The sequence below is a fragment of the Mustela putorius genome, unplaced genomic scaffold (assembly GCF_011764305.1).
Source record: "Mustela putorius furo isolate JIRA1106 unplaced genomic scaffold, ASM1176430v1.1 tig00000480_pilon_pilon_pilon, whole genome shotgun sequence".
NCBI lineage: Eukaryota > Metazoa > Chordata > Mammalia > Carnivora > Mustelidae > Mustela > Mustela putorius.
Window position 1 is genome coordinate 3,378,634 of NW_025421397.1, and position 26,498 is coordinate 3,405,131.

General features: G+C 36.8%; 1 long non-coding RNA gene across 1 annotated transcript; it reads right to left on the reverse strand.

Moving 5' to 3' along the window:
* Positions 1-4,261: 4,261 nt before the first annotated feature.
* On the reverse strand, positions 4,262-19,187 carry LOC101681241. Its single transcript, XR_200997.3, has 3 exons — positions 19,084-19,187; positions 13,487-13,681; positions 4,262-4,328 (listed from the first exon to the last, which is right to left on the reverse strand). It is a non-coding gene; the product is annotated as an uncharacterized LOC101681241 (long non-coding RNA).
* Positions 19,188-26,498: the final 7,311 nt, after the last annotated feature.

The following is a 26,498-nucleotide window of genomic DNA, read 5'->3' on the forward strand; positions in this document are numbered from 1 at the left end:
TCCTCTTAGAGTTCTGGAATGTTGATCTGCTCTGCTTGCTTTGAACCCTCCCTAGAAAAGACTCCCAGTCCAATCTCTCTGGCTTCCTAGGCTGGCAGCCAAAGCAGCTATGACTGCTGTAACAGTTTTCTACAAATATATTGGCTTAAAAAAATACAAATTGTTTATCTTATAGTTCTCCGGGCAAAAATGAAGATGTTGGCAGGACTGTGTTCTTTCTGAAGACTCTATTGGAGAATCTACTTCCTTATCTCCTCCAGCTTCTAGAGTTCACCTGCATTCCTCAGATTGTGTCCTCCTTCCATGTTCAAAATCAGCAATGGCTGGTTGAGTCTTTCTCACACTATATCACCCTGACACAGACTCTCCTCTCTTCCTCTTCCACTTAAGTCTTTTTTTTTTTTTAAATTTTGAAAAATTAATAATTTATTTGAGAGAGAAAGAGAGTGTACATGTGAGAAGATGGGGGAATGAGGGGCAGGGGCAGAGAGAGAATCTGAAGCAGACTCCATGCCCAGCAAGGAGCCCCATGTGGGGTTTGATCCCACAACCATGAGATCATGACCTGAGCCAAAACCCGAGTCAGGTGCTTAACTGACTGAGCCACTCAGGGGTCCCATACTTCTTTTGCTTATAAACTCCCTTGTGATTACACAGGGAACCATTGGGACAATCTAAGATAATCTCCCCATCTCAAGGTCACCTGATTAGCAACCTCATTTGTATCTGCAATCCTAATTCTCCATTGCCAGGTAAGATAATATATACACAGGTTCCAGGGATTTGGGGTGCGGGCATTATTCTGCCTATCATACCTATATTAAGTCAAAGTAAACTTACTACATCTATAGCATTTATAATAACTACACTATCACACCTAATCTTTGCTATGGGAAAGATACTACAACTCAGAGAACACCCAAGGCTTTCCCACTAGCTTCCACATAGCTGGCCTTTCCAACTGCAAAAAGAATTTTTAATCTGTAGTTTATTGGCTCCTATGGATTTCATATTTGTCATCTTTGAATGCCTAGAAATTTTATGTTAAATATTTTTTGTGTGTTTTCAGAGAAGTCATGAGCAAAGTTACACAATTATATATAATTTTATATATCCCTATGTTCAGTTATTATTGTTCCAAATTTATGGTTTTGATTTTTTTCTTTCCTTGTCGGAAAATTTGAGTGGTTTCCAATGGTTTTAAGCTTATATTGAAACTTAACAAACATTTGACTCAAGACTATCAGAATCTACTTTTTGTTCTGGAAGGTGAACATGGAGATTCTGATATTTTATTATGTTCTTAGATTTGATGAGGTATCATTGGTGATTAAATAGTAAGTCTTTTTAAAAAAGATTTTATTTATTTGTTTGAGAGAGAGAGAAGGCATGTGCTCACAAGCCGGGGATTGGGGCAGTGGAAGAAGCAGACTCCCTGCTGAGTGGGGAGCAGGACTGTGGGGGTGGGCTCCATCCCAGGACCCTGAGATCATGACCTGAACTGAAGGCAGATCCTTAACCCATTGAGCAACCAAGATGCCCCTAAATAGATAGTAAATCTTAAAGTAAGATTCTCCATTTCTGGAGCTTAGCTGAAGCTACTTGAACTAAAGATTTGAGGGAAGATTTTAGCTTCACTGCCAGTCAATCCTGTTTCTCTTCATTCAATTTGATATTTTTTGGTGCAGATTCTTAATGCCTTTTGCTTTTCGTGTCTGAGATGGTATTGAGATGATTTTGATGTCACAAGTAAAATGTAAGAAAGAAGTCTGTTGGATACCAAAGTTCTCTCAGAAACTCTCTTCTTTCATTCCCCCTTGTTTCCCTCCCCCTTGTTTGTAAATGAAAACCTTGTGCTTTTCTTGGCTGATAATTAAGACTCAGGCTTTTAGAATGCTCAGATATTGAAAGGAGTATGGAGATAGAAGAAGAAACCTCTTAATTTCCCTCTTCTCCTTCCATGGTGATTCTAGCTATCTAAGTCCTGGAAGCATTTGGTTTTTGGTCTTGGGATTCCTCTGCTAAGAGACTCAAAGCTGTTTCATAGTACAGTGGTCTCTGACGGGGCAGGTGGGTAAATGATCTGTGAGACTCTGCCATGCTTCCTTCTCCCAAAGGCATTGACATGCATATAACCTTCAGAAGGAGTGGGTGAATGCAGATTTGGCACAATGTCTCTGAAAGATTGCTAAGCCTCGAGACATCCTACTGTCTAGCTACCTATCATGTGTCATCCTTCAAATCACAGATCATCAATTTAATCAAGTCTTTCCAGATACCTGCTAGGCTTCTAGTATAAGGTTAAGTTCTTAGACTCACTTTTTAAGTCAACAAACTTTTATTGAGCACTTATGGAATGCAAGACACAGTATTGTGTGCCATGAATTAATGTGTTGTAATGTGGCAGTTTACTGCATACTTATTCCCATAAAAGCTGAAAACATAGTTTAAAAGATGCAAAAGAGAGACAGTGAGTGAGAGAAAGAAAAAAAAAGCCACGGGGGTAGAGGAAGTGGGAGAAGAGAGAGAGAGAGATTAAATAATATCAATTAAAGAAATATCACAGGTCATTACATGATTAATTACCAAATGAGTGCTATAAATTTTAAGTGCCTTGGCTTCAGAGAAAGGAGAGAGCACTGTGAATTGGAGGGTGAACTTGAGATTGTTTTGAAGGGTAGCTAGGTGGGGAGTAGAGAATTCACATTCTGCATTGGTGGGTTCAGCTTAGAAGGGAATGATCTGATACAGATGCTTTATGAAAATGATCATGATCTTTTTAGTTGTATTCACATCTTACAAAAGCTCTCTATTTACTCTTCTTATTTCAATCTTGATACAACTCTATACGTTTGGTAGTCTACCATAGAAGAAAATAATAGTTAACTTACATTGACTATAAATATAAATATATACTTTTATTCATATAGAGAAAACAACTATACCTTTGATATTAAAATCCATAACCAACCCTGTCAGCAATATTCACAAAGATACACATGGAAGTCTTTTTAACCTCAACAATGGTTTGGCTTTTGTCAAGATAAGTTAAAAAGCTTCTTTGGAGTATATTCACTTCACAGTCAGATACATTTTGTGGACTTCTGTTTGAAGCTTGCTTTTTCTCTGATGCTTGTGATTGCCTTACTATATTTACTTGTGATTAAATGGAGCCCTTAGCTAGTTGATAATGACTTTTGGCTTGTAAAGAGCAATAAAGAATTTAAATCATTTAAAGTATAGCTCTTCTTTGATATCAACTATCCAACATTATTCTAATAAAAGAATGCCTAACATACTTTTAATGAATTTCCTTTTATATGAGATAAAATATTTAGCAAGAGAATTTGAGATGCCCATTAGAGCATCTAATTCATAAATGTCCAGGATGTTCATCTAGCAGGACCTGATGATTCAAGGGAAGGTTTATGTGCTGGATAGAATTATGCAGCAAGTGCATTCCCTTTGGAGAAGAAGCCAAAAACCAGGCCTACAAAGCCTTCTCTGGGGTCATTTATTAAAAACCTACAAATCTCTGTAAAGTATGAAGCTTACCCTTTTCTCTCTCTCTCTCTCTCTCTTCCCCCAGCACATAGATGATAAAAAAGAATTCTCAGCTGTTTACTAGTTAGTGACTTTGAAGGAACTTTTAACAGCTGTTCAAGGCCAAAATAGATTACTTTGTTTTATGCAAAACCTATCAGCATTTTTGCAATTGCGCATTTCTTTATTTCCTTGGAGTTAATTGCTAAATGTCATCCACTCCTGCTGTTCTAGTGAGCTCGAATTTTCTCAAGATGTTTCATAACTTTCTCCTTAGAGATTTCAATCTCTGTCAAATATTCTAATTTTTCTTAAACAGTACCTTTGAAGCAGGAACATACCAAATGTCCTTTATAGTAGTGATTAGCAGAAATATCAACCTCCCTTTGTTATCTCTACTCTGAATTGGAAATTTTAAGGGTATCTGTATATATTTTTAAGCCAGGTTGAAATTTACAAATTCCATTCATACTCCTTTTGCCTTTTTTGTTTCCCAAATTCTCTTTCTTTAGAGTAGCTGTGTTTTTCTAATTCTTGTATTAGATCAACTCTATTTTTCTACTGAAATCTGAGAAAATGAGTTAGCACCGAGCTTATAGGTTCTCAAATATCTTTCTTTTTGAAAGCAGCTACAGGATGTCACCCGCATGCACTTTAGCAGGAGTCTCCTGAGTTCTTTCAAAAATGTCTGAGTTGAAGACATTTGTTTATATTCCTTACCTAAAGGGTACTTTCCTCTCTTCACAATGTAACTAGGTCCTTTAGTCAAAATGTCACACACCAGCCTGTCAACAAATCGTGAAATAGGTAAGTTTCCTCTGAAGGTCATGCATACAATTGCTCATCAAAGAATCATACCAAAGGTCCTGTAGCTTTACCACTTCTGTTTGCTCATTTTGCATTTTTTTTCCTTTCCATTTTCCTTACCATCCTCCTGCCTGATTTTCTCCACCCCCTTCGTTCTTGCACAACTCTGATATTCTTATTCTTTTTCATCGTAAAATGTGCTCATCTAATTAACCTCTAGTGCATTTGCTCTGTTAGATAGATGAATTAAAAAAAAAAATCCCTATGAGCCTGGTTGTCTCTGTTTTCTCCTTGGTTAAGGAGGGACTGGGTGGAATTGAGGGACGAGAAGACAGAAAAGGGGAAGGATGTAGGGAACTCTTAGAAAAGAAAACTAAAACAAACTTGGTAAATGCTAGGACCTTAAAAAAAAAAAAAAAAAGACATGAGGAAACCGCTGTAAATTTTCACAGGCAATCTAGATGAGAAGTTTCAGCCAGGATTTTATCTCCTTATTCAGGGCAAGGTACAGGTTGCAGAGGGGCCTATTAAGATATAAATTTTTATAAGATCTTTTAATGCTATTAACTTCACCTTTTATACCTGAATGTAGATTTTTCTACAATGAAGCCTTCCATGTGGGTATCCCACATTAAAGACTTTTTTGTTAACCTGCCCAAACAGCCTGCCAAGGTGCCTCAAGTCCAGCTACTAAGCCGAGGCAGGGTTTCAACTGCATCCTTGGTCGCTGGAAGCCAAGTTTAAAATCTCATCAGTTACCCTGGAAAAGTACCACGCTACTACTACTCATCTGTGGGGCACAAATTCACTAGACAATGAAATAGATGATCTAGTTCTGATAGTGCAGGTCTGAGTAACTGGGTTTAGGAAATGGATGTCATTTGCAGAAATCATGCCGAAATGTCAACAATAGATTACTATGCATGGTGGTAAATTGTGCTTACTTCATGGTTTTTCCAGTTTTGGAGTAATCTCACCCAAGCTCAAAGTTCTGAGCATACGTTGTGTATAAAGAAATTGGACCACCGAAGGAGTCTCCCAGAAAAGGATAGTGCTGTGCCGTGAATTCCTTGTGTTTTTCACTGGCCTTAAATAGGGTATTAAGTCTTTAAGAAAATCTAAAGGAAAAATGGCATTGAATCTCCAGGTTTACAAAAGAGTTTTAAAAAGCACGGAGCCTAAAAAAGAAGGAATTTGGTCCTGGTAGACTGCCACTGTTTTGCTTTGTGGCTGCTTTTTTGTTTGTTTCTTTGTTTATTTTTCTTCTGTGGTAACCATGGAAGGTGATGCCCAGCCTTTTATAGAGAGACCCAGAGTCACCCTAGGATGAGGTTTTCTAAATGCAGAGTTATTTAACTCGCTTTTCCACCAGCTCCCTTGGATTAGTTGTTGATGGCACTATTTCAGTCTTTTGTTTTTTTGAAAAAGGCACTATATGCTTCGACGTTATTTTTAATATTTGCATATTATTCCATTGTATGGAGGCACTGTATTTTATTTAATCCATCCTCTATGGCTAGACATTTAAATAGTTACTGATTTTCAATGTTAGGACCATCCTTGTGTTAAATATCCTTATTCAAACGTATGAGAATGTCTCCAATTATTTCTTCAAGAAATATTTCCAGACATAGACTGGTGAAAGAAAATACATACTTTAAGTCTTTGAATGCATCAAGTGTCCACCAGTCAAGAATTTATCAGCAGTGTTCCTCTGTGCCCATTTTTTCCTATCTTCATAAATACGGGGTATTTAAAAAAATCTTTACCCACTTGATAACTTTCACTTAATTGGCATTTCTCTATTAGTGAGATCAAATTTGTTTTACTAGTTTAGAACATGGTTCTGTAATCAGTAGCCCACATGACAAATTTGGTCCGTGGTCCTTTTTTTTTTTTTTTTAAAGAATATTTTAAAGATTTTGTTTATTTATTTATTTGAGAGAGAAAGAGGGAAGGAAAGAGAGGGAGAGAGAGAGAGAGTGGTGGGAAAAAGTGCAGACAGAGAGAGAATCACAGACTCCCTTCTGAGTGTGGAGCCCAACATGGAACTGCATCTTACCATCCTAAAATCGTCTGCGCTGAAACCCAGAGGTAGATGCTCAACCAACTGAGCCACCCAGGCACCCCCCATGACATATTTCTTAAGCAGACTTCTGTTATGGATTATTTTTTATGTTTTTAAAAGGCTGTTAACAAATTAACAACAAAGAATAACATAAGTAAGGAATAATGTAGCCTGAAAGACTGAAATATTTATCACTTACCCTTTATAGGAAATGTGTAAGACCCCTTGGCCAGAGTGAAGTAATAATGATTACAGTACCCAACATTATTAATCTCTAGAGTAGAGGCATGTGCTAAAGATAGTACATGTAGTGTTTTGTTTAATCTCCAAAGCAATCCTTCAAGATAGATATTCCTTTATGACTATTTTAAAACTGAATAAATAAGCTCAGGGAGGTAAAGTAACTTGCCCAACGTCTCACAGTAAGAGGTGGCTCTGGGATTCTAACTCAGCTGTCTCCAAAGTCTGTGCACTTAACTATTATGTTAAATGACACATGATTTGGTTACATTTATTCATTAATTTTGAACAACATGAAATCTCTCCAGTATTGAAGCTTTATATCAGACACATGGTGTATAAATGTATTCATATCGTCTTTTAGATTCCTTAGTGAATTTTGTAGCTTTCTTTAATAAAAATACTATGTATCTAAAATATTTTCTCCTGGTCATTTTATATTTTGGTTTTATTATAAATAGAAGCATTTTTTCATTTCCAGATTCTCAAAGGTTATTATCTAGGAAAGGAATTGAGTTGTGTGTGTTAATTTTGTAACTAGTCATATTTGTGAACTTCCCTAAGAATTGCAGTCAAATTTCATCTGTTTCCTTTGTGTTGTCCAGGTAGACAATCGTAATGATAGCTTTGCTACCTCATCTCTAGTATTCATAATTTTCCACTCTGCTTAATGATTTACTGCTGGTACTTCCAAAAGGATGTTAACAAGCATTCTTTTTTATTGTGGTTCTAACAGGAATGATGACTGCCTGCCATTCTGCAGAATCCTGGATGTTGATTTGTGACAGATTTTCACATTTGATTATCAGTCGATTATTCAATTCCATTATGGTAAGAAACTGTTTTTATAATCTTATTTTACTAGGACTTCTTACTCTGAATTTTTATAGAATTTTATTAAATTTATTAAATTTTGTAGAGTTATGTGCATCTATTGAGATGATCATATCATTTTTATCCACAGGCATATTAATTTGATGAATTCTATTGCTAGACTTCCTAAGATCAAACCATCTTTGCATTCTGGAGATAATCCTTACTTGGTCACAGGGTGTTAAACTTTTAAAACTTTGCTGGATTCTATTTGTTAATTTTATTTAAAGGATACTTTATAATCGTATTACTAAAATAGTTTGTTCTACTATTTTATTTCTCTGATACTTCCTTCATTGGGTAATCCATTGAAAAATGGATTGTGATATTTTCTTTGCTTTTTTTTGTTTTTAAAGTATCTTTTTAGGGGCGCCTGGGTGGTTCAGTGGGCTAAAACCTCTGTCTTCAGCTCAGGTCATGATCCCAGGGTCCTGGGATCGAGCCCCACATCAGGCTCTCTGCTCGGCAGGGAGCCTGTTCCCCATCTCTTTCTGCCTGCTTCTCTGCCTACTTGTGATCTCTGTCTGTCAAATAAATAAATAAAATCTTGTGATCTTGTGATCTCTGTCTGTCAAATAAATAAATAAAATCTTTTTTTAAAAAAAGTATCTTTTTAAACACAGGCAAGAATGATTTGTCCATTGAATGGATAATAAATAGAGCTTATCTTTTGGAAAGACAAAAGCCCCATACCATTTTGAGGGGTGATTCTTTGATAACTATTTTAATTTCTCACATTGCATGGATCTGATAGCATTTTGAGCCAGATTTGGTCAACTATTTTCACAAATTTCATTAACTTAGCAAAAAGTTGTCTAAAGTTTTTGCTTAAAATCTTAAAAACATTTGTGTAAATGATAACTCCAATGTTGTGCTTAATGTTTTACATATGTTATCTTTTTAGTCTTACTAGAGATTTGTCTAATTAATTCCTATTTTCAGAGAACCAAGTCTTGGTTTTACTTAAAACGTTATTATTTTTCTGTTCCAATTAGTGCATTTTATGCTTTTATTCTTATGAGATCACATGTCTTTTCTTTTGCTTCTTTTGTTTTTGTTTCCTTGTTTCCTGATTTTATTGCATAGTTCATTTGTTGTCATTATTTTTAATTTAATAATTGAAATTTAATTTAACAATTGAAATAATTGAAACTTAAGATTTTGAATTTTCCTCTGGTGAGTATTTTGGTAGCTGCACCCATATTTTTATAGGCATGATTATCACTGGAATTGACTTCCAATTATTTTAAAATTTCCCCCCCTCAGAATTCTTTAGAAGACTATTTCTTATTTTCATGAACTTCTTGTATCCTCACATGATGGAAGGAGAATGAGTGGTTTCTCTCAAGTCTCTTTTATAAAAGCACTGATCTCATTCATGGGGACTCCATCCTTATAATCTAGTCACCCCCCAATGGCTCCGCCTTTCAATATCATTGCTTTGGGCATTAGGATTTCAATGTATGGATTTTGGGAAGACACATTCAGACCATAACAATTACATGCCCAAAGCCCCAAATAATAGTTGCTAACATTACCTAATACCCATTTGTATTCAAATTTCCTCAATTCACAAAACAAACAAACAAAACTTTTTATTGTTGGTTTGTTTAAATCAGAATCCAAACACAAGTTGCTCACACAGCATCTGGTTGATATGTCTCTCTCTCTTTTTAATTTTTAAGTATCACTTTGTCCTTTTTCATGCTGTTTACTTGTAAAGGAAACCTGGCCATTTAGCTTGTGGAATATCCCACAATTTACATTTGGCTGGTTGCTTCCTTGTAGTGTCATTTATTCTATTTTCTATTCCTTTTATTTATTGATGGAGACTTTTTTATATATAAACATTTAAAAAAATATTTTATTTTTAAGTAATCTCTGCCCCCAAAGTAAGGCTCAAACCCACAACCCCAAGATCAAAAGTTGCACACTATACCAACTGAGCCATCAGGCACCCCTAATGATGGAGACTTTTAAAGCAAGTTTTGTACAGGTTTACATCATGAAACTGTGGCTCAGAGAATTTAAGTAACTTACAGGTGGCAGAACTGGCATTTCAATACTCACCTAATTTTATGGTTCAGAATCATTCTGCTACAGGATAGAGAAACTTAGAAAGGGAAATGAAGGTGTGGAAAGGAAGAAGAGGAAGGTTGGAAGCAGGCTACATATTTTGCTTCCCATGATGTACTTCTCTTCATGGTGCGGTATGAAGCAAAGAGAAAGTAGAATACCTCAAGTGTCTCCTGTCAACTTGTATTCTATTACATGCTCATTAATATGCAGAATTCAAAAGCTCTTTACATTCCCCAGAAATGACTCCCTTGCACTTATATAAGGATGCCAGCAATATTAGATGAGGGTCTACCCTAATGACCTCATTTTATCTTGATTTGTCCTTTGAAGAAACTACCTCCAAATAAGAGCAGATTCTTCTGTACTGGGGTTTAGGAGTTCAACATGAATTGGGCCATAGGGGCCTAATTCAGCTCATAATGATGTATAATTTAGCACACAGCTCCACAAAGCCTGTGTATTTCCTCCAGGTCTTTCTAGTTTTGCCACTACCCATGAAACATCAAGTTCTATTACACATGCCTTTCCCTTCTTGTTTCCTGCAAGAAGTTCCACACCTGTTTCTCTGTCTCAGGTACCAGGTCCTGTTTCTGAGGGGGGCTTTCAAAACATTCAACCTATAAAGAATCTTCCTTGGGGAGATTTCAGAGAGGCTTCTGGCTGAGTAAGAAAAACCTGACAATATTAGGCTTTTAAAATTCAAATACATAAAAACTTAGATTGAGAATAACCTCCAGGAGCACCTAAATTTTAAAGTATTCTATGATTTGAAAAGAACCTTTCTCATTTGTTATGAACTGTGATTTAATCAATGAACTTCAGTGAGCTGCGCTTTAATCAGTGTTAGGTTTCTTTTTTATTTCTTTAGTTCTTATTTTACTTCTTCAGTGTAGTTCTTAGCAATATCATTCATGTTCCGGTGCTTTTATTAAGACTTTAGTTCTGATCTGTATAAAATTGGTGGCTAGAGAAGTTTACCGTTCTATCTCAGTAAACCATGATTATAATCTAAATCATACAGTATTAAACTTCTCCTGTGGTACTTCTTCTAAGTGTATCTCAACTGCACATGTAATTCTTTGAAGGTGATAAACATTTGGAATCTCGAGTCAAAACATTCAAAATAAATATGGTAAATCACACCCAAGTGAAGGAATATAGAATAACAAATGACCCAATATAATACAAAATTTCAAAATATTTTATTTTAGAGTGGGTCATATTGTACAACATTAAATTAGAAAGATTTGCCTTCTTAATTTGGATTTACTTAAGCTGCTATTTCCTGAGTTCATGTTGGTAGATGTCCAGGGAAAAGGGTTGATTCAGAACTGGGTCAGTTGTTAGGTATAGACAAGTCAAAATTAAAATGAATGCTACAAATAATCCACAAATTGGATAATCTGCACAAATAATTTAGAATTGTCTGAAGATAGAGTTAATGAAATCTAGTGACCTATAGGAAAATTCTGCATAATTTGTCAAGGAAAAAAAAATCTCCTGTAAACCTGAGAAATCAACCATTTTTGATCTGTTATTTTCTCTCAGGAAACCTGGCACATCGATGAAGTCCTAGTTAAAAACATCACTCTAGGAATAAAGCTGCTCCATTATCGTGAGCTCTGCCACTATCTGGCATGTCAATACTCAGACCAGAAACCTTTTTCTAAGGTTGATGGATGCACTGCGTCTCAGTGAGTATGTGCCTATAGTTAGATTTTGCTTTTAAAAAGGAGCCATTAACCATGCCTATTTCAAAGTGTTTTCCCTTTTTTATCTACACAATCAAGCTAATGTTTAACTATTTCACAACATACAGTTCCATAAAATGTAGCAAAGGTAAACCAGATTTCTCTTTAGCACATGACTTTTATTTTGAGTGGTGTAGAAAAGCAACTTCATAGAGAGTAATTTTTCTCCCAAGTCTGATAACTCAGAGGACAGCAATCTGGGGTCTAGGAAACTGCAGATGGGGTCTAGAGATTACAGATCTCTAGAGCTAGTGCGTCTGACGGAACTGCATGAAATCACAATTTTATACCACTTTCTGTCTGCAAAAACAGCATTTTATATGGTTCATGATAATTTTTAAAATTTAAAGAATTTCGTTATTTTGAATGAAAGAGGAAAATATTATTAAAAGGCAAATAGAACAAAAAAGTTTATAACAGATTTTTTAAGTTAAATATAGAAGATATTAACTATTTCCAAGACCTAGGTTTGTATTTTTAGGAAGCACATCTTAAAGACACAGAGCAAGCTTTTGCCTGGGCAGTCTAAGTGAAATATACAGAATTCTATAATGATAGGGATTTTGTTTTGTTTATAACTAATACATAATAGCAGGGTCACTTGGGTGGCTCAGTCACTTAAGCGTCCAACTCTTGATTTTGGCTCCCGTCATGATCTCAGGATCCTGAGATGGAGGCCCACATGGGGTTCTTCTGCACTAAGTATGGAGTCTTCTTGAGAGTCTCTCTCTCGCTGCCTCCCTACCCCCACCCCCGCCTGTTGCTCATGCTCTCACTCTTCCTCAAAAAAAAAAAAAAAAAAGATAATTTGGGACCTTCATTAGCGGCTTAACCCACTGAGCCACCCAGGCACCCGGAGGAAGACCTTTTTAAGAAGGAACAAGAGTGAAAGCATTCTGAGATGGGAGTGAACTTGGACTCATCCAAGGAGAAGAGAAAGAGCTGGTCCACTGCTGTATACTTGGAGGAAGATTCAAGAGAGAAAGGCAGAGTCTAAGTAAATGGCAGTTGCTGAGCTCACTGATGCTACAGCTCTGGGCACATGACTTAATGTCACACAGCCATGGATTCCTTATCTGTAAATGGCAGTAATTTATAACCACCAAAATAGGTCTTTTGGGCAGTGATGATTACATATAAAAGGCATGTGCTGACACAAAGCAAATTTTCCATAAACGCCAGTTTTCATTTTAGGCATGTTATTTTCAGACAATCAAATTTTTAATGAACAGTTTTAGTGCCAAGCACTAAGCCACCAAGAGAGTGAATGGTATCATTTTTTGCTTCATCATGTTTATAATTTTCTTAGGGACGTAAAATACATTTCCAAAACATATGGGTCTTAAAACATAACACAAGTGCAAAGAAGGCAGGGGTAAATAAAGACAAGTAGAGATAATCTTGAAGAGACAGAAGAAATGTATGGAAAACATATAATTGAACTGGCTTTGGAAATTGAGTAAGATTTCTTTCAAGGACCTTCCAGGAAGATGTTACAGAACAGGGAAAAGCATAGTAGTGAGACTAAGAATGGCCCGTTCAAGGCACTGTAGGGCAGTAGCTGGGTTTTTCCCTTTAGTAGAAGCATGTTTCAGGGACTGGGATTAGCTGGCCAGATGTATAGCTGAGGAAATCGATGGTGAAAGAAACTAGGAAGCTGGAACCTTGGAAGTGAGGAAGTGGAGTCTGACCTTGAAGCAGTAGAAATCAGTATTTCCTTAACAACACACCAGGAAGAGATACACAGAGTAATTGGAAGAAAAGAGACACTGGAGTGGATTAGTTACTGCTTGATGAGGTGAAAAGGATTTGGTAGGGTAAGAGCCAGGAGCCTAAAATGAAAGAAGTGGGTATGAAAGTTAACTGGAAGGATTAAGTGATATTTAGTAGCAGAATTTTAATTTTGACATAGAGCTACCATGGGCTAAAGGTTACTGTTTCAAGAACCAGATATACTACTATACATTTGTCATCTCTATTAATCTAACGACCTAGAGACCATTATTCAGGTTTTACAGATGAGAACTAAGAATCAGGGACATTAAGGGATATATATATATATATATATATAGAGAGAGAGAGAGAGAGTGTTAGGGTTACTTCCCCATTACTAATAGTTACCTACCTCTAGCTCCTAGGATAGATCAAAATTCTTCTTTGGCCTTCAAAATCTTAGAAGATTAAGATGAGCTTTGAGAGATTAAAGATGGGATGCAGAAGTCACAAGCATGACAAGAGAGCTGGGCAATTTTACAGAAGCCTTGTCCTTCTTACAATTTATCAGCTCTTCCTTCTGGAGGTGCTCTCTTCTGGCCGGTGGCTAGGAGGGAAGAACAGCTCTGCAAGGTGATGTCCAGGGATGTGACTCCCTGAGCTATTTCTTCATTACTTTCATTGTTGGGGTTTATTTACATATAGATAGATCGATACATATATGGATAAAAACACATAGGTTAAAATATTGATTAAAAATATATCTACTGTAGTTATTGTCATTGATTGTGTTACTTCCTTTATCTTAATGCTTAATGCACTCAAAACAGTGACAACTGTTTTGAGGGCAGCTTATGTGTGGCAAGTGGGGTAGAGTTATCTAGGTTTGGGGTTCCCTGTGTATTGGCTAATTGGAGTAATTTCATAGGCTCCAGAGCTTGAGAGCTCTCCCTGTTTGGTACCTGACTAGGTGAATAGTGGTGCTGGAGGGTAGGAGTCCCATGCTAGGAGTGGGTGGGCTGTAGTTTTAATCAGCACCTCAGGAAGAGAAATTGACCAGCCTCAAGCCGGGGCATCAAAACTAGGTCAAGATAGTATTAGAAACAAAAGCAAGCAATACTCCAACTAACGTACTACACGCCATAGTTCTCATGTACATGTGTAACTCTTTTTATCTCTGGCCAGCGTGAGGGGTTTCTTCACTTCCAGCTGATTCTCTTTTGAGTAGAATTTCTCCTGACAAGTTTCTAATATAGATAGGCTTTGGGGGTCATGGATAATTCTAGGGTCTGATTTCTCACTAGTTTAGCCCTTTTGGTTTGATCCAGCAGAGCCTCTGACATTTTTGGAACAAATACTAAATAATTAGGTGATAAATTATGGGGTGTCACTGACCACAGGGCACTCTGCTGGGCACTCTGGAAAAGCAAAGCCAGTCTTTAAGAAGATTTTCCACTTAAACAGCTGAGGACTGTGGCTAGTCAAATTACTCAAAGGACAGGGAGGCACCCTGCTGTGATGCTCATCTGAAGAATATTCCTCAAAACAAATTCTAAATCCTGGATGTTCCCCACTGTCTTTTTCTCATTCTGCTCCATTTGCTAGAAGTTTTGCTCTTTGTCTTTTTACTTTCGTGATTTAACTCCTGTTTTCTCTCCCTTACAACCTTTTCTAGCCCGGACTCCATTAATAAGCGTTTTTCTTAGTACTGGATTTAGGGAGTGAGGTTTCCGTCTCTAGGTATTAACTTTCAACTGGTAGGCAAGTTGAACACCTTAAATTTCTTTCAAAGAAAACTTGAATGAAGTTAGTTGATAGACCTTTTTTCTGTCCACTGAACTCTGATTAAAAAAATGCTTTCTTATCACTTACTAACATTATTTGAGGTTTAATTTTCAGGTATTTTATCTTTTATTTTCAATTAGTTCTGTCTAATAAACCCAATCATAGACACATGGACATACATAGAAATCCCAGGAGTGTTAAACTAAATTTTTAATTTTTCTGGGCATTTAGCCCAGCTTGATTTAACTTTTTAAAAATTCTCATTGTGCCCTAGATCCTGTTTTAAAATAGGCAATTTATAATTACTAATTAGGCAGAATAAGAAGATAAGGAAGATGATTAGCCCATGAAAGCTTTAGTTTTTTTTTAAAGAAAGATTGAAATCGCAGCAATAGATATATGTAATGTAAACACGTTCCCGTATAGTAAAAGCTTGTTTCTCCTCCAGTAGGTCCAGATCCTCTTCATTATTACAAATGAATTAACCCTGTCAGAAAACTCAGTCATCTTATTAGCTTACTAAATTTTATCTCTCTTTATTTTCTGCTGATCTCTTTTCTTGAGCAGTGAATTAGTTCTAACAGACTTACATCTAATTCACTTTGCTTAGCCCTTCTAGCAGAGTGTTCACATAAAGTTTTTAAAGGAGAAAATGGCTATTTCACAATATCTTTACCGAAGACAGAGAAAGTTTCTCCTGAAACCTAAAAGGATATTTTTCTCTGAAAACAATTCCTTAAGCTTTGCTTGGTTTTAGACTTAAAGATTATGTAGCTTCTATAGTGATTTTAAGAGTACATCACAGTTTTTTAAAAAAGCCCCCATTTGTTAACTATGCTGATTTCTGTGCTGTAAATGCTCTACCATGAGCAATTTCAGGCTACTAACATGAAATAACTAAATGCAGAGTTTGAAAGAGATGTGTCAGAGCATACCATTATATGCTATTCCCATCATACAGACATGATGGACAACTTCAAGAGAAATGAAATAGTAAAATTAGTACAATTCCAGCGACCCAGGGAACTTTGGTTATTTACGACCATTGTTTTAGATATGACTCCTCTAATGATGAACATATGTACTTCACTTTTTCATGATGGCTGTGTTGGACAACCATTCACAAAATTCCTGAAAAATTAACCATCGACTCCACGAGCTGATATGAGCCAGCTTCAGCACACCATTGAATCAAAGTGTTAAAATATTTAAATGATTCCAGATTCAAAAATGAAAAATTTGTAATATATAATACAACAGGGTCTTTGCAGATGTGATTAAGTGAAGGCTGTTGAGACGTGGAGATTATCTTGGATTATCAGGCTGGGCCCTAAAGGTAATCACATGAATCTGTATAGGAAGGAGGAAGGGGAAGATTGGAATAGAAGAGGGGAAAGCGATATGAAGACAGAGACAGAAATTGGAAATATGCCACCACAAGCCAAGGGCTGCCAGGAGTCACTGGAAGATGCAAGAGGCAAGGGATGGATTCTCCCCTAGAGCCTTTCCAGAAGATAGCCCTGTGGACAGCTCGTTTCCAGCTCGGTGCTACTGATTTAGGACTTGGCCTGTACAACTCTGAGAATACTTTTTTTTTTTGTGGCTTTCTTTTTTTTCTTTTAATTAACATATAATATATTATTTGCCCCAGGGGCGTTTCTATTGTTTTAAACAAGCAAGCTGGTGGCAGTTTGTTACAGAAGCCACAGGAAACAGATACCAACACCAAGATTAAGAAATGACAGGGAACCAGGTGACAGCACTCAGTCATAAGAAGGTTGTGTCCAAAGGAAAGCAATGAGGAAGACACTGGGTGTAAAACTTGAAATAATTTATAAATTAAATTCATATAATCATAAACCATCCTAATGTTTGAAAATAGGAATAAGGATTAGTTAGAGTTAGATCAAAGTCTCCTGTCTCCTAATTTTACATACACCCCGCCCCCACCTTGAGACCTAGAGAGATAATCAGATGAGTTTCCAGTTTTGAGGGGACAGGAATATTTGGACTATAGCCGGTGGTCTGGGATTGTCTCTGAGAAAAAGATATTAGAAGTGAAATCCGAGTGATGAGAGATCCATGCAAAGATCTAGGAGCATGGTGTTCTAGGCAGAGGAAACAAGTTTAAATACCTTGAGAAGGGACGCTAATAAGGTCGATGGTTGAATTAGTTAACTGCTAATTCCTTGCCAAGTGAAGAGATGCTCTAGCATTGAGTGTCCTTCTGGAGGTGGAGGTTTGGGGGTGTGTGGGGGTGGGAGACAAAGCCAAGGAGTGTTGGTAGGAGGAGGTAAAGCTTCACTCTCTGTTCTTTGACTCTCCTCCTGTGCTTTCTCCCTTAGTCACTTTCCAAATATCCCAGATTCTGTCATTACAGTAATAACAGACTTATAATCTCCATTTAAACATAATGCCCTCTGAGAAACCACCCAGTACCCCCACTGTGGCTGCTGCTTCCTGTACCACCGAGTTAACAGAATCTGCCCAAATAGAACTTCTCTGAAGCCCACCACCATACCCACCGGTGTATCTGTGACTATTTGCTCCATTTACTTACCTGTTACTGTGGGTGGAGTCTCTGTTCTCCTGCAAACACCACCCCCTTAATGGTTTACCCAAAACCTTGATGCAACAGTTCTACCTCTTTCTTCCATAACAGATGCTTTTCCCCTTCTCCTGGACCTCTTTGGCAGAGAAAAGTGCTATCATTTCTCCTACATTAAAATGCCTTCTGTTAGTTGTCTTCTTCTCTTGGCTCTTTCTTTTCAAGATACTTCCCATGTCTCTGAAACCTTTTACTAATGAAACTCCTTAAAAGTGGGGTAATACTTGCTGTTTTCCAATTCCTCTGTTCTTCTCCTTCAAACTCCTCCAGTGAGCCTCTCTTCCCCTCCTCCTGCCTCCAAACACTCTTCTTATCTCCATTGCTGTGCAATCTCAACAGTCAATTTCTTAGTTCTCCACAGACTTGACCTAACATCAACATTTAACAAAGGCCATCACTTCCCTTTGTTGAAATCCTTTCTTCACTTATTTTCCAGGATTCTACATGCTCCTGGTTTCCTCTTTTCTCCTGGCCCTCGTCTCTTAGCCCTGGGATAACATGGGGGTTGGACTTTGGGCTCCATCTTTCCTCTGTCTATGTTTTTCCTTTGTTATGCCCTTAAGCATATGGCTTCAAATACCAGTGATGTACAGACAACTTCCAAATATATGTATTTTTAACCTAATCTCTGCACTCAAGTCCAATTTCTTTTATAACATTTATCCTTGGACATCTAAAAAGATTCTCAGACTTGGCTTTTTCAGAACTTCCTGATTTTCCCCTGTCACTGGCTCTACCTACCTTTCAAGGACTTCGGTGCTTGAATTCTTTTTTTCTCATACCCACCTTCAATCTTGCAGCAAATCCTGTGGCACTACCTTCAGGACATACTTAGGCTCTGACAATGTCTGGCACATAATAGGGGCTCAGTAAGTATTGGTGGAATGAATGGATGTAATGCATAGTGTTCTGACAACCAGTAAGAGGGTTATCTACATATATGACGTATTATTATTAGGCAACATGCTTCACATTTGGAAATGCCTTGTTTGGGGACATATTCCCAGCTTGGATGTTTTTCTTTTAAATTTTGAATATTGTACTTTTTGGTTAAAAAAAGAAACACAGTGAAGAGGGTTATAATGTCCTATAGACTATTTCTATAGCATCACTTGTTCACAATCACATATTTTCAATAGTGAGGAGAATGAGCCAAGTGTTTTGGGTGCAGGGTACTTCTGGGAGTACAGAAGGGGATCAGGTAGAGTGGAGAAGGGCTACACAGGGGAGGCCTCAATCTTGGGGAGAACAAGACGGTAAGATTTTAGCAAAATATTAAGAATGTCATTAGGCATTAAAAGGCAGAATGGGCTTTAAAAAACAGAGATAATAATCCAATTGATTGTTTATTTTATTCATATAATCTGCTGTTTACTCATCCTCGGAATCTACTAATAGATTTATATAGAAAGAGAAGATAGTGAGACAGAGTAATCATTTGGTATTTTGCTTTCCCACTAGCCCTGCTCCCTGATGTGCAGTACTCGGGTTTCCTTTTGGCAATGACCCTGTTGCCTATTGTGGTTTCTAGGTGGCATCTGAACCAGGGTACCGTGTCCACCCACAGGGCAAGCATGCAGGGTTGGGGGAAGAGGCTCCCTGGAAGTCTTTCTTACCAAATACTTCTCCTCCTCAGGCTGATACAGGCAAGGGCAGACACCTGACAAGGAGGTAGCCAGGAGGACTGTTAGGGACTGGGAATCTTGCACCAAGTGATGAGGACAAGGAGACTTGGCTGGAGTTCCATTGTTCCCATGACATCAGCCAGAACAGATAAGCGGACCTGCATCCAGACTCCTAGGGGAACCCCTGCTCCCGCCTGGCTTCTAAGCCCAGGTCGCCAGTCTCACCTTCTTTCTTGGAGCCATTCAATGTTTTTCAATTCCCCTCTTCGGAAATCTTAGGTTACTCGGGGTTGTTTTCTATGGCCTGTAAACAAATCAATCAAATCACAACTAGATCAAAACAGAAGAGTTCATTTCTGTGGCTCACTCACGGTCCCAACTGCTTTGGATGTCATCAAGGTCACTCTCCGCTTACTCTGTCAACCTGTTTTTGTCCCCAGTGTTCCGCAGCTGATGGTTTCATGTCACCTACCCACAATTCCTACTTTACATGTTCACAAGACAGATGCTGTTAAAAAATGTTCATTATAAATAGTGTAAAAGGACAGTATGTTTTGTAGGTGGTATTTTCCTAGAAAAGGAAGAAACTGCATAGGGCACATGTAATATCTATAATTCTTCTCTGCCTCTCTGCCAATAGCAAATATATTATTAATCAAAATGTAAAGAGAGTTCTGGGAATAGGGCTTTGTGAATACAAAGAAAGAAAGCAGATATAGAATAGGAAACAGAGGCATAAGCAATGTGTTCCTTCTGCCTGTTCTCTAATGTAATTTTTCTGACCTCTTCTCTTTCTGGAGGAGGATTTTGTGAGAGTCCCACCATTGTCATGTGGAATGTGCCATCAACTTAAGTATCAATGGCCAAGTAAAAATGGCTTACACATTAGTGTGGGGGCATACAAGGTTGGCTTATACCTATTTATTCCTGAAATTAACTAAAATGAAAATAAAGAAATAAAAGTATAATTCCATAAGAACAAAGAAAATATAAGTGATAAAACAGTAGAAGTGATACCAACTAAATTTTGAAGACGAGAGTTCTAGATAAACAATAACTGTGCTTTTATACCAGAGAAAACCAATAAATGCAAATTAATTTCCCCTCGAGAGTGCCGAATGGATTCAAAATGAGAGGCACCAGATACTTCCAAAGGTGGGGAGCACTGAAAAGAGGGTGGGTTTATGTCTCTAAGGAGCAATTAAACTCTCTAGATCCCCATGGGGTAGGTTAGTTTTTGTTCACAGTAGACACGGACAAATATTTTTTATCAGTTGAAATGACACGCCACTGTAGTAAGTTTTAACTGATATTTGAAAGATAAACTGCTCTTTTTTAAACCAAAGAAACAATAATAATTTTAATAATATTTATTCAAAGTGAATGGGGGTTTATGGATTATACAGTATGTCTGTGATACACACACACACACACACATATAAAATATATAATAGCAGAAGAGATTGGGAGAGAGGAAACAATTTTATACTCATGTGATAGGTACACAGCTTCGTTTTACTCTTCTCTTTATTTATTCATATTTGAATTTTTCCATAATAAAAAGAAAAACTTGAAGCACTTAAGGAAAAGCTAAGAAGTAGGCAAAGTCTATTTATTATTTTGCTGCTTCTCCTCTGAAACCAACCTGTGTTTTGGCCTTAAATGAGTGGCCCATTTGAGAAAAGAGCTTGTTCTTTCCGTCTGGTGCTGTTGCTTCCCACGAATCAATAGTTCTACTGCATTGTTTGAGGTCGTGCTTAATATGTCTCACAAGTGGTTTAACACAGAGGTACTTGTGGCTACACCCGAGTGGAGGGTGGTTACCGAGTGATTGAAAGAACAATTGAAATAGGGTGAGTCTAGGAAGAGAAGAGAAAAGAACAGAAAAGCGACATCTCCCTGCAAGTGATAGAGTGCTCTTATTAGGGTCTATATGAAGATTACAAATTATCTTTGGATGTTATGTCTGTTCAGTCCTGAGCTGTGAACAGGCTTTCACTTCTTAAGATATACAGATGTTATTCATCATGACACATCTGATTCTCGAGAGGACTGAAATCTGGTCTTAACACATCAAATTACATTTAATAAGAAACATAAGCAGTTTCAGGATGCGGGTATGGATTTTGCCGCTTTGGAAAATCATAAAACAAGGGAAACTTAAAAATAAGGGTGGGAATGAGAAAGACAGACATCAAGCAAAGGAGACAAAAGATGGATGGAATTGAGATGGTGGGAAAGGAAAGGAAATGACATATTTTCCTTTCAAGTCGGTGCCTAGCTCTTATTTGAGTACAGTAATTTGATTCATGCTTATACTCTGTGTCTGATTTATTACTGATTTCATCATGAGTGCCCAGCTCTATTGGCTCTTGCCCATTTGTCTCCAAGGTAGTGAAACCACCATCCACACAATGACTGTACCCGTTGACCCTGTTAGCACTTTTAACTCTCAACTTAAACGTCTCCTTTTGCTAGTTATTTTTAGATTTATTGTTGTATGGGATGTGTACGTTGTATAGCAATATGATACCTATGGAATGTTCTGCACTGTGTAAATCAATCACCATAATAGCATCTCTGGGTGAAACCAGGGGCAGAGAGGACAGGATGAAATGGGACAGAGAATGGAATACAGGATATGGGCAACAAAGAGTGACAGAAGGGTGACAATATGGCTGGGAAAAGTGCATAGGAATTAATAGGGGAATTAATAGGGAATAATAGGGGAGACAAGAGAGTAAAGAAATGACTTCCTAATGAGAGAGCAAATTAAAAATGAAGATTTAAACATGAATAGAGACAAAAGCATAATTAGGAGACAAAAATTATTCTGAAGAATAGGGAGCATCAGAAAACAAATTCAGTTAGTGCATTGATACCTACTTGTACCAGTGCTTTGAAAAAGTGATAGAATATTGAATCTTTCTTATTTTATTTTATTTTTTTATGAGAATGAATCTCAATAAAGAAGTCCCTTGTGATATTCTAAATACATGTACAGGAAATCATGGAAAAAATTATTTGGGGGATAGTAGAGATTCTTGGTTCCCCAGGGGCTGGTAAAAATGGGTTGGAATTAAGAATGAAAAAAATGGAATAAAATAGAAATTAATGGAAATAAATAAAATGGAAAAAAAAATGGAAATGCGCAACTGTTCTTGCAAAGAAGTAGAAAATGAACATATTTTGAAGCTTTTATTGGGGTGAACAAAATACAAAAGGAGTCCTCAGGCTGAAGTCTTGGATGAGAAAGTGCCCTTCCAGGTTCTCACTACCTCACAATTTTCTCATTGTTTGTAAGTCATGGGAAAACTTTTTTAGGTATTCAGTACCTATTTGTGTATTTTGGATCTTAACTAGGCATTCCCTATCTCTAATATGTCTCCCATTAAGTTAATAAAGGGAAAAACTCTGACCCACCACCAATACCTTGTTGTAGAGTAGTACATGCAGTGATGCACTGCCAAGGCCCTTTTGATGATTTATTTCACCCCTTCAGAATAACTTGATTTAAAAGGACCTATAATTAAAGGTTAGCCTTAATTATGAAATAATCTTTGCTTTGTCATTTTCTTCTTGAGACATTCAACAATTCTAAGTGTGTTTGACTACGAAACTTTCATGCTTGGCTTTAAGCAGAATTATAGTAATTGTTTTGGAATTTTTAATTGGATGAATAATAATTGAGGTGAAGGCTCTTTAGCTAATTTCCCTAAGAGTTGACTTGCTACTAAATAAGCATGAAAGATACTTTCTGTTTCCATTATATTTTTTATATTAATAATTATACCACTTAAAGTTTTAAACAGGCTTTAAGAGCAGAATGTAACATCTTAACACGAAATCAAAAAGATTTAGCATTTTTCCTTGTCATTAACTTTCTTTACTTAAAATGTATGCCTTACTAATCTCCAAATGAATTACTTTGTTTTAAATTCACATTTAAAAATCAAGTTAGATTACAGATGTAGTTTTTAAAGCAATGAATATATGACAGATATCTGAGATAAAATAATTAGGGTGATCCACATTGAGATGTAAGTTAAATAGTGCACTGATAATCCTTTGATCTAAGGATGATTAAAGCAAATTTAGGTTATGTCTGTCTTCCCCCTCCCCCAATAACGTAATTCCCCATAGAAAACAAAGGAGATAGAATTGAAACTATACTCTAATGTTTGCAGATTTTCTTTCACCAGAGGTGTAGTTCTAAGGTAAATTTAAATAGAACTTGAATGATTCCTGAACTTGAAATATCAAGTGATTTTTAAAAACCAAAATTGTTAATACAATTGATCTGCTTTTATATTGAAGCCAGATTTTACTGAAAAACTGTTGGGGAATGATTATATTGGTTGAAATACAAATTACAAAAATGAGTCTTGACTTTTTCAAACTTTAGTTGTATTAAACAACTTCCTGTAAGACAAGTTTCAGCAGATCAGCATAAAATTTTCTTAATTTCATTACAGTCTGTAAATTAAAATTAATGAGTCTGACACCCACAATTAACAATGAAAAATGCAGATTGTTATAATTACTTAAGCAATAACATTGCTTTACATAGAAGACTTAAGGTGCTCCACAAATTATTTACAAGTGTTACATAAAACACAAAAAATGACAATTTCAATTTATTTTGTCAATGCAAAAAACCAAAATCCTTACTAAAACCTTTCTCGTTTGGGAATCTCTCGCCATGCATAATTAAGCAAATTTGATTGCAATTAAGCCTGGCTTCTACAGTAGAGTTTTAATTAATGCAAATCTGGCATCTACATCTATAAGATTAATTTTAGTGAATTAAAAGAAAACAACAAAGCGTATTTGAAAGTGCAGTTGTATTGTTGAAAGGACAGAATTTAAAAGCTGGTTATTTTTCAGCCTTCCATGTGTATAGCCTTTGACTTAGACTTTAAAGAGTGGATATTTTATTCAGATTTGTTGTATCGTTTTTAAATGCCTTATTAAACAAGATCATCAAAATTACACAAAGCCACTTCAGAAAGATATCTTAAAGATTCAATATACATTAGAAGCAAGGTCTGGTGATAGTATATTTAGGTACACATTTGTGTATTCATGTATATGTATAAATGTGTACATACACACACACACTCATATACATATAATCCTCACTACCTATGTAGGGTTAGATGTAAAACTCTCCCACAAATGTACATAGATTTTATTTCACTTGTTTTAAAATTATGTTTACGTGTTTACATCTCAAATGTCAAAGTACTGATGAAGTGCCATTGTTGAGAAATATTCTCTTCAAAAGAAATTCTTAAAGTAGAATTTAAGCTAAAGTACAAAAATACTTTCTGTTATCATATATATATTTGTCTTTAATACTAGTAATTTTATTTATGTTTTTTTTTTAAGATTTTATTTATTTATTTGACAGAGAGAGAGATCACAAGCAGGCAGAGAGTCAGGCAGAGTGAGAGGGGAAGCAGGCTCCCTGCTGAGCAGAGAGCCCGATGTGGGACTCGATCTCGGGAACTCGAGATCATGACCTGAGTCGAAGGCAGCGGCTTAACCCACTGAGCCACCCAGGTGCCCTAGTAATTTTATTTAATTTACAATTCAGATTTTCTCACTTCACACGTTCCATTTGACAGAAATATTTTTTTTCTTTTAAAGATTTTATTTATTTATTTGACAGAGAGAGACACAGCGAGAGAAGGAACACAAGTAGGGGGAGTGGAAGAGGGAGAAGCAGGCTTCCCGCTGAGTAGGGAGCCTGATGTGGGGCTTGATCCCAGGATCTGGGATCAAGACCTTAGCCAAAGGCAGATGCTTAACAACTGAGCCACCCAGGCACCTGAAACATAGATATTCTTAAACACATGTTAAAATGATTAATTATCTTAAAGGAATACATGACATGGTTTGGAAACTTAACTATTTTTATCTTTTTAAAATTCCTGATTATTTAAAAAAAAATCACTTGTTGCAAAAAGACATTGCTATTAACAATAGGATTCCTTGATATCCAATGTTTCAATGCTCTTTTTCCATAGAACAAATTGATGCTTAAACATGGAAGCATCTCTGCCTCCATGTTGGCTGGGGCCCTAATACCATGGATGACTGGTAAAGTGAATAGTGCTGAACTTGCAAAGGAGGTGGTAGACCATAGATTTTAAAGTCTCAACAAATAGCCACTTCAAACATATGAAAGTGTTGAAGTTGGAAAGTAGAGAGTCTAATCACTTTGGAAAATGTTGGAACAGTACGGCATTTTCCCTCTTTTCATATGCCCAATATGGAACAAGTAAGGGCCTCTTCTCCCCTGTCCCCAGTCTTGTGGTAGGCAGGGCTTTGTACTTGAAGAGGTGAATAATGACCCTGAGATTTGGGTCTGGTGCTGGTCCTGATGAGGGCTCAAAGGCAACAGGCTGTGCTAGCAACTTAAGGCAGCAAAGGAGAGAGAGAGAATGTGCTGTACCGAGGGCAAAAGACATTCAGCATTAGTGGAAGACATGACCCTTGACAAGATAGCCGCCTGGAAGCTCCCATGTGTGGGGAACACGTTAAGGCACCTATGGGGAAAAGAATCAGGTTTGCAAAGCCTGCCATGGTTTAAAAACTCTCCAATTCCAGAAGAATCTATTGTCTATTTGCCATGTGTCAAGTAGACTTTGTTCCTACTTATTACCTGTGCTGCCTCCCCCACTGACCTAGAAAATCCAGAAGCATCTTGAGAAGAAAGAAGAGCAAATGATGTGGTAGAAGCTTAGTAAACAGAAAAGAGGTCATCAGCCCTCTTTGTCTGCTGCAGCAGGCCCAACCAGGAAGGGGGTGGTTGGTGGGGAAGGGAGGGTTGTCAGGGAGTTTAACACTAAATGAGATTTGGAATTTTAACAATTACATAGGCTGCATCTTGACTACTGAGACTACTTTTTTTTTTTTTGAATTAAAAGTAAAATTAGGACTTCTGTGTGTGTGTGTCTTGGAACAGTCATAGGATCAAAGCATAAGGAATGTCATTTAATACCAAGAGGACTTGAATAGGAACCTCATAAATTCTATTAGCTTAGTTATATGAGTGAGATAATTTTGATAGGTCAAGGACCAGTCAATAATATGTAAAATTACAGAAACAACTAGTTATTGAGCACTCACATGTCACTTGGATTTCAGTCTACCATGGTGTCAATAACCATATAATCTTTTCAGTGGATATCTGTGGATTTATTCCTAACAACAGGCTTTAGATTATAAAAAATTCGGGACTTACAGGAAGTTGCAAAATATACAGATGGATCCCATGTACCCTTAATTGTATTTCACCCAGTGATAATATCCTTCAAAATTATAGTATGATATCAAAATTATAGTATGATATCAAACTGACATTGGTGTAATCCACAGGTTTTATTCTGAATTCACAA